Genomic DNA, 15,360 nt, shown 5'->3' on the forward strand with positions numbered 1-15,360 from the left:
AAAGAAAAGCACAGTGGTAAGTCGTTCTATGCTGCAGACACACAGTCAAAACCCTCGGCATGCGGGTGCCACATCACAAGTCTTGTGTTTATTTACATCCCGAGAAGCACTAGCATTTGGTGGTGGGAGAGCCATGGAAAACAAAGCAGCATTTCCCAGGGTGTGTGTGCTCTGAGACATCGTACTGCACTGCATTTCATGAAAAATGGGTTCCATGGTAAACGGCACTGGGCAACACTTCAGGCCCTCCCTCTTCCCCCAGGAAATAGACAAAACACTAGCAGAGTCAAGTCACTAAATCCTGCAGAAAAGAAAGAGACTTGGTTTTGTTTAACTTGCCCCTTTCCAATATAAATTTTTTTTAGTTTCCATAATACATTTTATTTAATCCTTCTTTTTTTTTTTTTTTTGGCCATGCCACATGGCATGTGGGATCTTAGTTCCCCCACCAGGGATCGAACGCACGTCCCCTGCATTGGAAGCATGGAGTCTTAACCACTGGACCACCAGAGAAGTCCCCATTATATTTTAAATATTATTTCAACATGTAATCAAAATTAAAATCATTAATGAGATATTTTATATATTAATATATATTCTGTGCTAAGTCTTTTTAATGTTGATTTTAATTTTTAATTTTTTTTTATTGAAATATAGTTGATTTACAATGTTCTGTTAGTTTTAGGTGTACAGCAAAGTGATTCAGTTATACTCCATCTTGTTTCATCATAGACCCCTTCTCCGTCTAATCCTTATGAACTAATAATCAGGCGAACAAACTTTGGGACTCCCATGAGAGATTAATTAGGAAAAGAAAACTGTAAGCCAATGGTAAAGTACAATTCCAAAGCTGGTTACGTTTCATTATGGTTTCACCCAAGGCTTATTCAGATCAAGGCACGACCCTGAACTTGTAAACTGATGGCCCTGAAAATAGGCTTTTTTTTTTTTTTACAAAAGTGGAGTGGTCTTCCCTTAAGTAGAAGAAACGACATTTAAGCTGGGACCCAACAATGATATCTCACAGTAACTCTACGAGGAAAACAAGTTAGAGAAGAGGTTAGCTCCTACATAGCAAAGCTGGGATATGAACCCATGCACCTTGACACCAGAACTTGCACAATTCTGACTCAGGCTGAAGAAGCTAAAGTAAACTAGGTGAATATTTAACTGTGGGGGCAAAAGAGGAAAAGAAGAGCATTTCAAGCTGTGAGAACAGTATGTACAAAGGTCCTGAGGCAGGAATCAGCAGTGCAACAGAGTTTAGGCACTATACTATAACACTTTCAGTCCGACCCAGTAGATCATCCAGCTTCTTTCACAAATCAGAGTTTTAGTCTCTACCTGGGTCTTCAAACGTCTAGCCCTGTATTTAAGTCTGGAATGCCCACCTCATTCCTGTTGGGGATGTAATAAGGCTATTACAGTCCTGCTAATGGCTTGCCTTAGCTACCCTATGGCCTCCTCCATGCGCCCCTGGACATTTCTCGGGGACCTCAAGGCTCCAGGTTACTTCATGGACACTCCTGTGACTTCCAGGAATATTATTCCCAGCCTCACGCCTCCTCCCTCCTTTTCCTTCATACAGAACAAGCAGTGTATGTATTTGGGCAAATGTGTATCCTTAGACGCAAAAGGTCTATGTAACTGGGGGTTAAGGCAAAAACCCAGCAGAAATCAACTATATTAGAATAATGGGGCTTCCCTGGTGGTGCAGTGGTTGAGAGTCCGCCTGCCAATGCAGGGGACGTGGGTTCGTGCCCCGGTCCAGGAGGATCCCACATGCCGCGGAGCGGCTAGGCCTGTGAGCCATGGCCGCTGAGCCTGCATGTCCGGAGCCTGTGCTCCGCAACGGGAGAGGCCACAACAGTGAGAGGCCCGCGTACCGGAAAAAAAAAAAAGAATAATGAAAATGGTAATTTCCTTTTGGTAGAGATTTGTTGAACAAATCTTAATATTTATTTAGCTTTTACTATATGTCAGGCACTCTTCTGAGTACTCATCTGTTGCAAACATTTAAACAGCACTTACTGTATGTGCCAGGTACTGTTCTAAGAGCTTTACAAAGATTGATTTATTTAATGCTTAAAATAGTCCCATGAAGTATTACCATCCCCAATTTACAGAGCTGGAACATACAACCATGTAGTTGAGTTTGGAATCCAGGCTTTCATTATTCTTAAGCCATCACCACACCCTTTCACTTTACAACCCTATGGAGTATCTACTTTTAATGCTCCAATTTTCCAGATGTGGAACTTAAGGCACAGAGAGGTTAAATCACTAAGCCCAAGGTCACTAGTGAACAGTAAAGTGGCAGCAGTTATTCACAAGGCTCAGAAACCTTGGCTGATTCTCACAAAGGTTTTCAGTTCATTTTTTAAAGGGAAAAATTAAGTATTAATTAATACATGCATCATAGGGGTCTATAATCAAAATGACAAAAGCAGTTTCCATGGGACAAAAGGCTGGAAATAAAAGAATCACCCCTCCGCCCGCTGGCAAATCTGGGCTTTAATTTAACCCGGTTACCAGCAGCCTAATGATGGTGGAAATCTCTGTAAGCGTGCCTGGCTGAGAGGAGGAACCGTTTTGGCCTTTGCTTGCTGCACTTCCTCGGCCCTGCAAATAGTCAACAAGAGGCTCCAGGCAATAGAAGGTGCACAGGCCCTGGCATCATGAACCACAAAATCACCACCTTCATTTCCCCATCACGCTGCAGGTGAACCCCGCAGCACACTAACCTGCTTTAGGATCAAGGGCTCCAGACTGAAGGACCGGAAAACCTTTAGAGTCTTCCCCTAGGGGCCTGACCCAATATTAGGGTTGCAGCTAAGCACGCTGTATGCAGACAGGTAGTGACAAGACAATCCCTGTAAGCCCGAGCCAGCAAAGCCCCCATCTAAAGCACCCACTCGAGGAAGAGGCTGTGGCTTTATAGAAAAAGATAAATGAGAAACACCTGCCCCACCAATCTGAAGTGGGTGGATTTCAAAAAGGAACATGGTTTCAGCCGGAACAGGACTCACGTAAGTTCTTGTATGGGCTCTTGCATTCAGCAAGGACGGATGGAAACTGCAGGTGTGACCATTTCTACAAATGCAGAAGGGTTTCTCTGTCCTGGATCAACCCAAGGGCTTCAGAGGCAGGTTCTGATTTAATTGCTTAGAAGGTGTAATCAGATCAGTGGCGGGGTGGGTAGAGTCGGTGAGGGGGACAAAAAAGGGAGGGGCTTCACTACCTGCTGATTCCACCACCATCACCGCCACTGGATCTCAGGATTCTGAGACCCGAAAGGGGCTTAGACCACCCTAGGTCAGTGGCTTCGGGAACCAAAGAACCCTTTCTTCAAACCAAATCTTACATAGGAGCCAGGCAACTCAAACAGCCGAAGTGCAGCCACTGGGGCTGAAGCTGAGCTGGGAACCCAGGGACACTTTGAAAACCACCAATTCAATCCAATTCTTTAATTTTACAACTAGGGAAGTGGGAGATCAGAGAGAAGTAATGGACCCAAGGTAAAAAACTTAGGGAGAAAACAGAGACTGGGATGGGATTCTTTCTTCAAAGACACCACTTAGGATCTGAAACAGTACGGCTGGGAGCAGGAAATATCACGTAACACTGAAGACCTCATCAACACCTCATTTCTCCATCCCTTACAGGGATTGGTGAAACGAGCAGAGATTCTCGGCCTGCTGGATTCAAATCCCAACTCCTCCACCTGTGAGCTGTTATGACCTTAGTTACTACACCTTCCTAGGCTGTTGTGAAGATTAAATAAATCAGTGTAAGAAAGGGGTTCAGAAAGAGCCTGGAACAGAGTAAGCATCTCATAAATGATAATATGATTCTCATTCTAATTACTTGTATTATTACCACTAGTATTATGATTCTAAGCTGCCAAGACCTAGCTATGTATATCTCACATAGCCATGCACTTTTTTGAATGTTCGTGCATGTGTTTTATTTTTTAACTGGACTACTAATGCCTCAAAGGCACAGCATGTCTGACACAGTCTCCGTCAATCTGAGCACTGCAGGTTAGAGTTTTCTTTGTCAAAGCTCTAGCATGACCTTCGGAATCAACTGATATTTAACAGCTGTGTGACCTTAGAAAAAAATCTTAACCTCTCTGAGCTACTTCCCTTACCTGTAAAATAGGAATACTGAGATTATTTACCCCTCAGGGATGCTGTGACAATTAATCAAGCTAATAAATGTGAGGGGCTTTAGCACAGTGCCTTGTGAGCCCTGATTTATTAAGGTAAGCACTTGGTCCAGTGTGATCTCTGGTCCATTATAAGCCCTCACTTATCAAGGCAAGCACTGGGCTGAGAGCCAGCCAGCTTATTTTGTGTTTTAAGCCAGGGACTAGCAAATGTTTTCCGTAAAGTGCCAGATAGTAAATATTTTAGGTTTTGCAGGGCTAAGGGGCAAAATCAAAGTTGTTACATAGGTACCTATATAATAAACACACTTCCACAACCTTATTAACAATGTTCAAAACGCTAATAACTGAGGACAATTTTAAAAATAGACATCTACTAGTGAGAAGAAAGGACTTCTTTTGGGCAGGGGAAAGGCGGGAAGAACATTTCGCTTAACTAGGATTCACGTGTGAAAACCATTCTTAGCTCAGGAGCCATACAAAAACAGTCAGTGGAATGGATTTAGCCATCGGCCATATTGTGCCCTCCTGATTGCAAGCCAAGTATAGGAGGGTGGGGGGCAAGTGTTAGAAAGTCATCTTGAGAGCCACAGCAAGAACTGGGGGTGGGGCATGCCACATGTTCAGGGGTCCCCATCACTAATGGTAATTTATTTTATGAACATACGTTACAGAATTAACTCCTAAGCTGTTTTCTTTCTCCCATGACTTTTCTAAGTTCAACCTGAACGTTGATTTTTGCTGATCTTTCTACAAATTCCATTTCCTGCTCAGTCCCATAGGAGTGCTCCACTGGCAAATGGGGTGCTCATAATGTTTAATTGTTATAAGTAACTTTAGAAATGGTACCCCTGTATTTCTGGCACTGCCCACAAAGTTCACAGAGGCCACAAGGCACTCAACTGGCTGGACCCAAGACTGGGTGTTCCTGAGTACAGTCACTGGGAGGAAGGAAGAATGTACTTTTCAGCTAAAAACTTAAACTCTCCCACTAAGAAAATCTTAATAAATGTCCATGTTATAAAGTGGAAGGACTGCTAGAGCCAGGTCCCTGGAGTTGAATCCTAACTGGTCTACTTAAAGCTCTGACCTAAGACAAGTTACTTAACCTCTCTGTCACTATTTCCTCATCTGTAAAATGGGATTATAATAATGACCTCATCTGGAGGTTTATCCTATCAAGGAGAGTATTACATGAATTAACAGTAGTTAAGGGCTTAGGAGAGTGTCTAGCATAGAATAAGCACAGATAAATACTTGTTCAATGAATCCTACTATAAAAGGGCAGTTGACTCCAAAGCCATCCAGATCAGAACACTCTGCCTCCAACTTTTATTCTAATTAGTAATTTGAATTCGAAACATTCCTATCCCAGACACTTAACTAGTTGAGAAAAATATTTGAGATACTCTACTTATCCTACCATCCATTCCATTATACCATAATAAGCAAGTTCTGTGCATTACTAGTTAAAAGAACTGAAAAGGAATGAATCTCATATTCCACTTTCAAGTATCCCAGTGCTGTATGCAGACAATATTATATTTTAATAATTAATTGTTCATCAAAGAAAAAGATGAGAAACAGGGATGCGAAATTCAAAGTTATTCAAATTGCAAAAATTATGAATAATGTATGACTTTTATATTAAATACACACTATATTAAGTAGTCTACATTTCACCCAACTCTTTCATTTTCAAGCATTCTGAACGACAATATGAATAATCAGTTAGGGGAGGTTTATTTAGAAAAAGAAATACCTTATTTGAATGCAAACAGAGTATATCAGGAGATGATTAAATTTTTCTTATCAATTAGAAAATTCTGTATGAGGGCTTTAAAGTCATGGCCAGCCATTAAACCCAGAGCGGCCCAGTTATCCTTGCAGTTTCCTTTCAACATTAAATTATATCTGGCTCGATTCTGTTCAATTTCTTATTTCTGATAGCAGTGCTAGGAGGCAATCTTTAATTAAAGAAAATTTGAAAGATTCAATCATGCATAATTGGATTAAAAATGTGATCATTAAAACATTAGATGATAATCATCTCATTGACTGCATTTTTCGGTGTGTTAATAACGAAATATTTTCAATGCTTTGGTTATATAGGAAAAAAGAAAGCCTTTATAAAACATGATGATCAACGCAGAGAGGAAAACTGTACAGCAATCGAGAAATATGGAATTATACTGAAAATGTTCACACACCCCCAAATGAACATTGGAAAGCATATGGACAGAATGTGATAGTCTCTAGGGGAGGAAAACCAGTCCCATCCCCAAAACAAGGAATCAACCAATTTTAGGGAAGTATATAAAATGAACTAAGAACAGAAAGCCCAAGTTTCAGAGTTTAGCCCAATGACCGGTTTCTTCAGGGTTTCCCACAATTTTTTATAAGGAAAAGTTATTACTTTTTCCTTAAAAGCTTAAAATCACTGGGGTAGCACTGGCCTTCTGCTTCATATTGGGGAAGGTAGGGAGAGTGACAGTGGAAAAAAACTGGGGATTAGGTCATGCTAAATGGGAGAAGATTTATGACTGTGCTGCTCACATTTAATGTGTATGCAAATCACCTGGGAAGCCTGTTAAATTGTAGATTCTGATCCAGTAGGTATGGGATGGGGACTGAGATTCTGCAGTTTTAACAATGCTGATCACACTTGAGAAGCCGGTTCCTATGAGGACTGTGTCAGTGGGCTCCTCCCTGTTCTGCAGCCTCATCCACTGCTACTTTCTGGCCCTTAGGCTGAGCCATGCTGACCTCTTGGCTGGTCCATGATCACACTACCCCAGGGCCTTTGCCTGGAACATTTTTTTCACTGCTCTATTCATGGCTGGTCACGGACCAAATGCCTTTCAGCTGCTAACAACTCACTCCTATTTGAATGACAAATTTCTCAATGAGGTCTCCCCTGACCACTGTTTTGAATAGGTGTCAAAGGGCAGGCTCGTTGAGAGGGAAGCATTTGATTGAAAAACCTGAAGATGGAAGCAAGCCAGGTGGCTACCTGGGGAGAACATTCCAGGCACAGAGAAAAGCCCCTGCAAAGGGATTCTGCCCGGTGTGTGGCTGGAGTGAAGTGGAGCAAAAGGGAAAGTGGAAGAAAAGTTCAAGTGCCCCAAATTTGACAGCTCTAGGAGGAAAAAAATCAGCTGCTGGTTAAGGATAATCTGGAATTTGGCTAAAAATTGTGAAGAGGCCAAAACACTAGACAGAGTCAGCAGCTCTGGGTTAAGCATGGACTAGGCACAATGGGCTGTGTGACCTGGGAGGGGCCACGGGTCTGACAAGCTGGTGACAGAAGGGCCTGCCCAACAGCATCAGGAAGTGGGAGGTCGGGATGGAAAGCAAGAGCCTGAAGGCCAGAATCCAGGGACTTAAGGAGCCTGGCATCTAGAAGCCACCAGTGAGTAAGACAGCATTACACTATAATTAAGATGGTGGCAGAGGGAGTCAAGGAACTAATTTTATGACCTAAATATAAGAAATGAAACTTGCTCTATCTGATTGGATGTTGACTGTCATTCACATCATCTCTCTCATCAATAAGGAGGGTGAAATGGCAAAGACGGGGCAATGAAGTGGGGCTGGACCGTTTTCAAGGTGTAGCTGTCTGCAAGACTTCATGACAGACGATTTTAAGGAAGAAGCACGACACTGAAGTTACAACAAGGGGATCCTGGGGAAGTCACCCAAGAACCACAGAGAACTCTGTGGGGTTCCAAAGAGTTTCAAAGAACGCTAGTTCTATTTCATTTACAAATAAGGAAAATGAAGTCCACAGAGGGAAAGTGACTGAACCAAGATCACACAGTGAGGTGGGGAGGGAGTCTGGGTATCCCTTTTTACTACCCAGTTCTGTATCCCTGGGCCCCCAGTTCCTCTCCTGCAGCTGACATAAACATGATCAGCTGAGGAAGTCTCTCTGAAGACTAAAGAACTCATTTAGCTTTTTAAACATAAATCTAACCCTGACACTGCCCAGCTCAAAATCATCCAGTGGTTTCTCACTTCATTTAGAATAAAATCCAAACTCCTCACCACGGCCATGAGGCCCTCCATGATCTAACTCTGCAACCCGTCTTCTCTCTGCCCTCTCCCTTGTTGACCATCACCTTCCTTCTCACCTTTCTGTTCCCTCTGCCTACGATGCCTGCCCTACTCCCACCCCTACTCCATATGGGTGATTCCTTTTCATTCTTCAGATCTCAGTTCATCTCCTGAGAGCCAACCCTGAGCGCCCCATCTAAGGCTGTTCCCGCTGCTATTAACCATCTACAACACACCTGGTTTATTTCCTTCCCAGATGCATTTACTGTCTGTCTCCTCCAAGAGCCGGATAATTCCACAACAGCAAAGCCTTTGCCTGTTTTGTTCACTCTGTATATCCAGCAACAAAAACACTGCCCAGAACATAGTAGATGCCCAATCTTTGTGAAAAGAGAATGAAGGAACAAACAAACACAGCAGTTGGTGTATTTTAAGTAACCAATAAATCCTAGATTTCTTCATATCCATGTCACCATCAATCGTAAGATGCACCATTATTTCAAATGCCACTAGTAAAAGCAACAAGTTGCTAATTAAGCAATGATACAGTATCACCTGGAAGGTGCGTCCTAATTTTAGAGTTGTTAAAATATGAATGAAAAACATTGTAACTATGTGTAGTGATGGATGTGAACTAGATTTATTGTGGTGATTATTTTGCAATATAGACATAGATCAAATCATTATGTTATACACCTGAAACTAACATAATGTTATATGTCAATTACATCTCAATAAAAATATGAAGACATGAGAGTTACAGAATTGATGAAATAGGATGTTGATATAATTCAACAGGACTCACATCAAAGGTCCCCATCAGCTTTCTGCGTCTACTAGAAGCTGGGTCCAGAGCCTGTTTTGTGATCACAGTGCAAGATGCTCACGAGGCCGGGTGGCAGCAAACTCCCATTTGTAATACTGACTGGATCCTCTGGCCTCAGTTTACCCTCCACTGACCTGAACCCTAGACTCCATCCACACAGTGGATGTTCTGTAATTCATGTCTTTCTACTAGTTCACATTTACGGTGTGTGAACTTGGTGCCAGGCCCTGCTGTGGCCTTTCTCTCACTGAGGCCTCACACCCCTGTGAAGTAGGTATCAATGTCATGATGAGGGCTGTGACCTTGCCAACAGTCATAGCTGTACAGACCTGGGTCTCCCTCACAGGCTGTGTAATTGATTAGTAATAGTTTTTTTTTTTTTCTTTTTTAGCAGACTGGAAGCTCCACTACATCAAGACTGTGGCTCCTTACTGTATCCCCAGCACCTAAGACAGGGCCTGAAAGAGTAGCTCCTTTATACGTGGCTGAAAAAAATTGATCAAACTAAGTCACTGGGTAGCTCTAAGTCAGAAGTGGGGAAACTGGGGCCCCGAGGACAAATTCAGCCTAGTACCTGTTTTTGTAAATAAAGTTTTACTGGAACAAAGCCATACCATGGTCTGTGGCCGCTTTCAGGCTACTACTGTGCAGTTGAGTCGTTGTAGCACAGAATGGATGGCCGGCAAAGGCTAAAATACTTGCCATTAATCCCTTTACTAAGAAAGTCTGCTGACACCTGCTCCTCTGTGAAGCACAGGGTATTTAGAAGGGATGGCAACAAGCAATCCTATTCAAGCACGAAGGGAGCAAACTACATGAGGATACAGAGAGGTGTGGAGCTTATTTCTGCTTCTGAAACACTCTCCACCAGGGTGCACAGGATTTAATACACACCCCTCGGCCTTCTGCATGGGCACAGTCCAGAGAAGATCTGAGAAGCCCCAACTACGGCATCTTATTTCAGGGTCTGAGCAAGGGCGGCCTGAGCAGAAGAGAGCTCACCTGATGAATCAGACTCCTGTATTCAAGGAACCAGGGTGGCACTCCAAGGTCATGAAACAGCCACTCTACCCAGGTTCAAAGACATCTAGCCTCCTTGAGTTTATTGGTGGTCAGGTGGTCAAATGTAGCATTTTGATTTAAGGGTTGATGTATGAACAAAACATATGCTGACATGAACATTTCCAAAGAGAAACTACACGAAGAGCGCAGAGTCTTGTCAACAATTAAGGAAATGAACGTAACGTTTAAATTATAGAGTTATACAGTGACAAAACCCCAGTATTATCACTGAACAGTTTCCATTGCTTGCCTCTCTCCCCTACTTGGTTCTGGTGGCCATAATTGACATGGTGGGTACATTCTTTTAGCTTCCTTTTGATGCTCAGTCAATGACCTAATTCACAGAGGAGAAACCCAGGCAGAAACCAGAGTTCAGTGATTTTGACAATAATTAGGAAGACAGTCAATGCTAGAATTGGAAACTGGCCCAGCAGAATGCATCTGAGTCCAATACAACTGGGTTCAAATCACTTTTCCACTGCCATGAGCTGGGACAAATGAGCCAATCTCTGTGAACCTCAGTTTACCCATCTGTACCATGGATTAAGCATTCTTCTCTCCCTGGGCTACTGCTGAGATTAAATGAGACTTTAGGTATAGAATATCTGGGCAGAGCTAGGCACATAGCCAGGGGTTAACAGATGTTTCTGTTTCTTCCTTTCGCCCTCTTTCTGGTCCCTGGTCCGCTACCCTTTCCCCTGGTCTCAAAGGGACTGGCTATCCCAAATCATCTTTGTGCACATTTTCTCCATCACTTCATTTTATTTTCATATGAGCCAACTAAGCCAAGCAACATACATTCTAGTTCAATAGCCGGGTGGTGACGGGGCAGAACTCAGAGCTCCACCGTCATCTCCTGTTACCTCACGGCCTCCACCACAGTCACATCAACAAGTAACAACAACAACTTGTTGGGGGTGAGGGTGGGGGGATGGCAGTGATAACAGCTGACACTGGGTGCTGACCGTGTGCCAGTCACAAGTTTGTACAATAAGTCACTGACTCCTCAAGACAAACCAATAAGGTTCGTATTACTATCACCACTTTATATGGTTAAGAAAACAGAACCACAAAGAGGTGAAGTGATTTGTGCAGCTTGTACAACTAGTCAAAAGCAGAACTGGTATTCAAACCCAGAGCCTGGGTTCTTGGCCACGATACGACCCTGCTTCTCCTATACCAAGATGACATGCGTAGAGCAGGGTAAGGTCACACCAGGCAGCCCCAAGCACTTTAGCGAGCACTTTCACAGTACAGAACTGGAGACATATTTTTAAACTCTCTGCTCTTCACACCCCAGTGAAACAACCAGGAAAAGGGCATTTCCTTGGGTTCCCATAATCCTGTTCAAATGATGACATATTGACAAAGGAGGCTGGCTAAATGAGAACTAGCCTCAAATTCAAATTAACCTAAAAGGAATCACTTTTGAAGTCTTTTTCTGACTCAACATGATTGTTCACAATGCTATTAGTGATAAAATAGAGCCCCACAGCATCCCATTTCCTGGCTTTGGCTAAGAAAAGAAATGGAAATAGCACACATCTATGGTGGTGTTCTGACAGACCAAAATCCAGGAAACTGTGGAAATGGCTTAAGAGTGCCTGTTTCTAGAAGATTTTGAGATCAAAGGGGTTCAGATAAGCATCTGCTCTCCCTGGATCCATAACAGACTTGAGCCTATTAGTCAAGACCAGGGTGCTGCAAATTTATAGCACACTTCAGGAAAGTTCCATGTAATTAGACGCTGGAAACATAAATTTCAGAGGGGGAAATTTTGTCACATGTTAAGGTGTTCAAAACTATCAGTGGCCTGTAGATAATATAGCACTGCGTTTCCCATGCAAAAGGGAGAAAATGTGAATTTCTTTCTTGAAGGTTAACATTAAAACAGAACCCTCTTTAATTTCATTGAAATATATCTGGATGATGTGGCAATCTGGGCAATATCAAAACTGAGGCCCATCTCTGTAAAGTGTATCAAATGGTAAGTAATGACCTGAGCGGGTATTTACACTGTCCCCAAATAAACAAACCACTTTGTGAAGGCAACACTATTAGTAGAGCTACAATAGTTACCGTTTAGACATGGCAGGGTTGACAAACTTTTTCTGTAAAGAAGCAGAGAGTAAATATTTAAGGTTTTGCAGGCCAGAGGGTCTCTCTGTCACAACTACTCTGCCGTTATAGTGTAAAAGCAGTCATAGACAGTAAGTAAATGAATGGGCATGGCTGTGTTCCAATAAAACTTTATTTACAAAAACAGGCAGTGGGCCAGATTTGGCCCGCAGATTGTATTCCCTGATCTCTGATTTCCAGGACAGTGGACACACTCCAGGCACCCTTCCTTCTCAGTACTTTCTCTGTCTTAAAGCATTTAGCATTAATACCCATGAGGCAGATACTTTCACAACTGTCATTTTCCCAGGTAGAAGGCTCAGGGACAGAGAGAGCCAACAATTTGTACAGGATCACACAGCTCCCAAACTGCAAAGCCAGCATTCAAATCCAAGACAGCCTGAACTCTGAAGTGCTGGTCTAGAATCTCTGTTCAGCAGCGTTCCTAAGAGTCAAATTTCAAGTGAAAAGTAATAAAATTTCATTTCTCTAAAGGTATTCCATAATGCAGATTTTTTATAAAAATTCACTTCAGGGACTTCCCTGGTAGTGCAGTGGTTAAGAATCCACCTGTCAATGCAGGGGACATGGGTTTGATCCTCAGTCCGGGAAGATCCCACATGCCGCGGAGCAACTAAGCCCGTGTGCCACAACTACTGAGCCTGCGCTCTAGAGCCCGTGAGCCACAACTACCGAGCCTGCGGGCCACAACTACTGAAGCCCAAGCACCCTACAGCCCGTGTGCCACAGCTACTGGGCCCACGCACTACAATTATAGAAGCCTGCACGCCACAACTACTGAGCCCATGTGCTGCAACTACTAAACCCTGTGCACCTAGAGCCCGTGCTCCGCAAAAAGAGAAGCCACTGCAATGAGAAACCTGCGCACCGCAACGAAGAGTAGCCCCCGCTCGCCACAACTAGAGAAAGCCCGCATGCAGCAACGAAGACCCAATGCAGACAAAAATAAAAATCAACATTATAAATAAATAAATAAATTCATTTCAAAGTTCCAATTGCTGAATTCATGTGAACACATGACATGATTCTGTAGGCAAATTATAGTCTCTTTGACCATCACCAAGAATGGCAAGGACCAAAAAAAAAGAAAAGAAAAGGAAAGATTCCTCATGAGATTAAAATTTTCCAAAGGCAGAGGAAATCTAGTTGATCATCTTACCCTCAACACCCGAACTAGCACTTATTAGGCCCGATGGATGGAAGGATGGATGGACACTGTGATCAAAGGGGCTTAAATTTCACTTACATAAAACAGGCAAGAACCCCTCAAATCAAATCAATTCATCTCTGCTCCATCTTCTTGCTGCTGGATTGTAACAACACAGATGGCCATTTTCACCTAATAGTTTACTTTGTTCCAAATGTTCCTTGTGCTCGGATTTGTCTTCTTCTTCCAAAGTCCATGCAAGATATTTTTCAGAAGCTTCAGCCATTTAGTCTTAGAAAGTTCATGTTGAGATCTTCACTCCAGGGAGTGAAGAGAAGGATGAGAGTATGGGCCTGTTTAGTATTTCTTCACTTGCCCCTTTAACAAGTCTATACGATGAGCCTCAGTCAACCAAAAGGTGCAAATGGTAACCCTGGCCAAGAACAGAGCAGGAGATGGCCTGGGAATAACAAGAGTCAGCCTCAAGTCATGAAGACCTTGGTTTAAGTCACCCAGGCCCTGCCTGCTTTACTTGCCTTTCTATGTAATGGGGGATATGAGAGCTGTACATCAGAGGGTTTCTGGAGGATTTAATGATGCCTGTCAGGCTAATCATACCCTGACCTGGTACAGAGCCAGGATGAACTAGCCCAGTAACAACGAGGAGCCTTTGGTTTCAGACTTGTCACCTGCCACCCCATCCCTCTGGTTTCTGATTTCTTTTCTCTAAATTCCACAAGGAAGTATTGGCTTCCAAAGTCATCGCTTAATGATACAATCCCAAGGCAGCCACAGTTCTTTCTCTGGTCTACAATCCATTTGTAGAGAGAACAAACAACCTGTCAGGGGTCCTTATGATAAAAAGTTTGGTAAAGAAAAAATAAAATGCTGTCACTCCCCTCTTTGTTTGCTGTGAGGCCACTTGGTACTCGATGTCTCCCAGAAGAAAGCACTGCCTGAATCTCTGACTTTCTAATACTCATCATTGTCTTCTTTGATTGTGAAATTTAACACACATGCAGAAAGGTGCACAAACATAAACATACTTTTAACCAATAATCCTAAAGTGAACCCTGGAGTAACCACCACTCTGAACAGGAGGAGACTTGCCACCCTTCCCGGGGCCAGGCCCTTATCACTTGCCTATCCCACTCCAAGAAGTAACCACCATCCTCTGTTTTTAAATAATCATTACTTTGCTTTTCTTGTAGTTTTACCACCTACATGTACACTCCTAAAGAACCAAGGTTAGGTTTTCCCATTTTTTGAACACTTGTTCAAGAACACCTTGTGCATTCTTCAGACTCTTGCATCACCTTACAGTTTTCAGATGTGCCCGTGTTGGTGTGAGCCATAAGACTCCACGTGTATTTATCCAGCTTGCTAACAATAGGTATCAGAGGCATTTCTGGGTTTGGGCAGTTAGGAAAAACAATGCCACAGACATTCTCATACACAGTTCACGGTGCATTTTTTTAAAAAATTAATTAATTTATTTATTTTCTGGCTGCATTTGGTCTTCGTTGCTGCATGCGGGCTTTCTATAGTTGCAGCGAGCGGGGGCTACTCTTTGTTGCAGTGCGCGAGCTTCTCATTGCAGTGGCTTCTCTTGTTGCAGAGCACAGGCCCTAGGTGCGCAGGCTCAGTAGTTGTGGTGCACGGGCTTAGTTGCTCGGCGGCATGTGGGATCTTCCCGGACCAGGGATCGAACCCCTGTCTCCTGCATTGGCAGGTGGATTCTTAACCCCTGTACCACCAGGAAAGTCCCTCATGGTGCACTTTTATCTGAGTTTTCCCAGGGGATATACATAGCAGTGGGACTACTGAATCAATTTGACTAGACACTGCCAAACCGTTTCCAGAAAATCTGAGAGTTCCCGGCATTCATATCCTTGCCAACACTTGACGCTGTCAGGGTTTTTAATATTTGACTGTCTGGTGCGTGATGGTAGATTATTT

The 15,360-nt window shown here is 43.1% G+C and overlaps 1 protein-coding gene across 4 annotated transcripts in view; it reads right to left on the reverse strand.

The window, feature by feature from the left end:
* The window catches only part of PTPRG (protein tyrosine phosphatase receptor type G), a 749,834-nt gene that overhangs the window by 154,630 nt on the left and 579,844 nt on the right, over positions 1 to 15,360 (reverse strand). The gene's annotated exons all lie outside the window — the stretch shown is intronic.

This window comes from Mesoplodon bidens, assembly GCF_964165515.1.
Source record: "Mesoplodon bidens genome assembly, chromosome: 10".
Taxonomy (NCBI): domain Eukaryota; kingdom Metazoa; phylum Chordata; class Mammalia; order Artiodactyla; family Ziphiidae; genus Mesoplodon; species Mesoplodon bidens.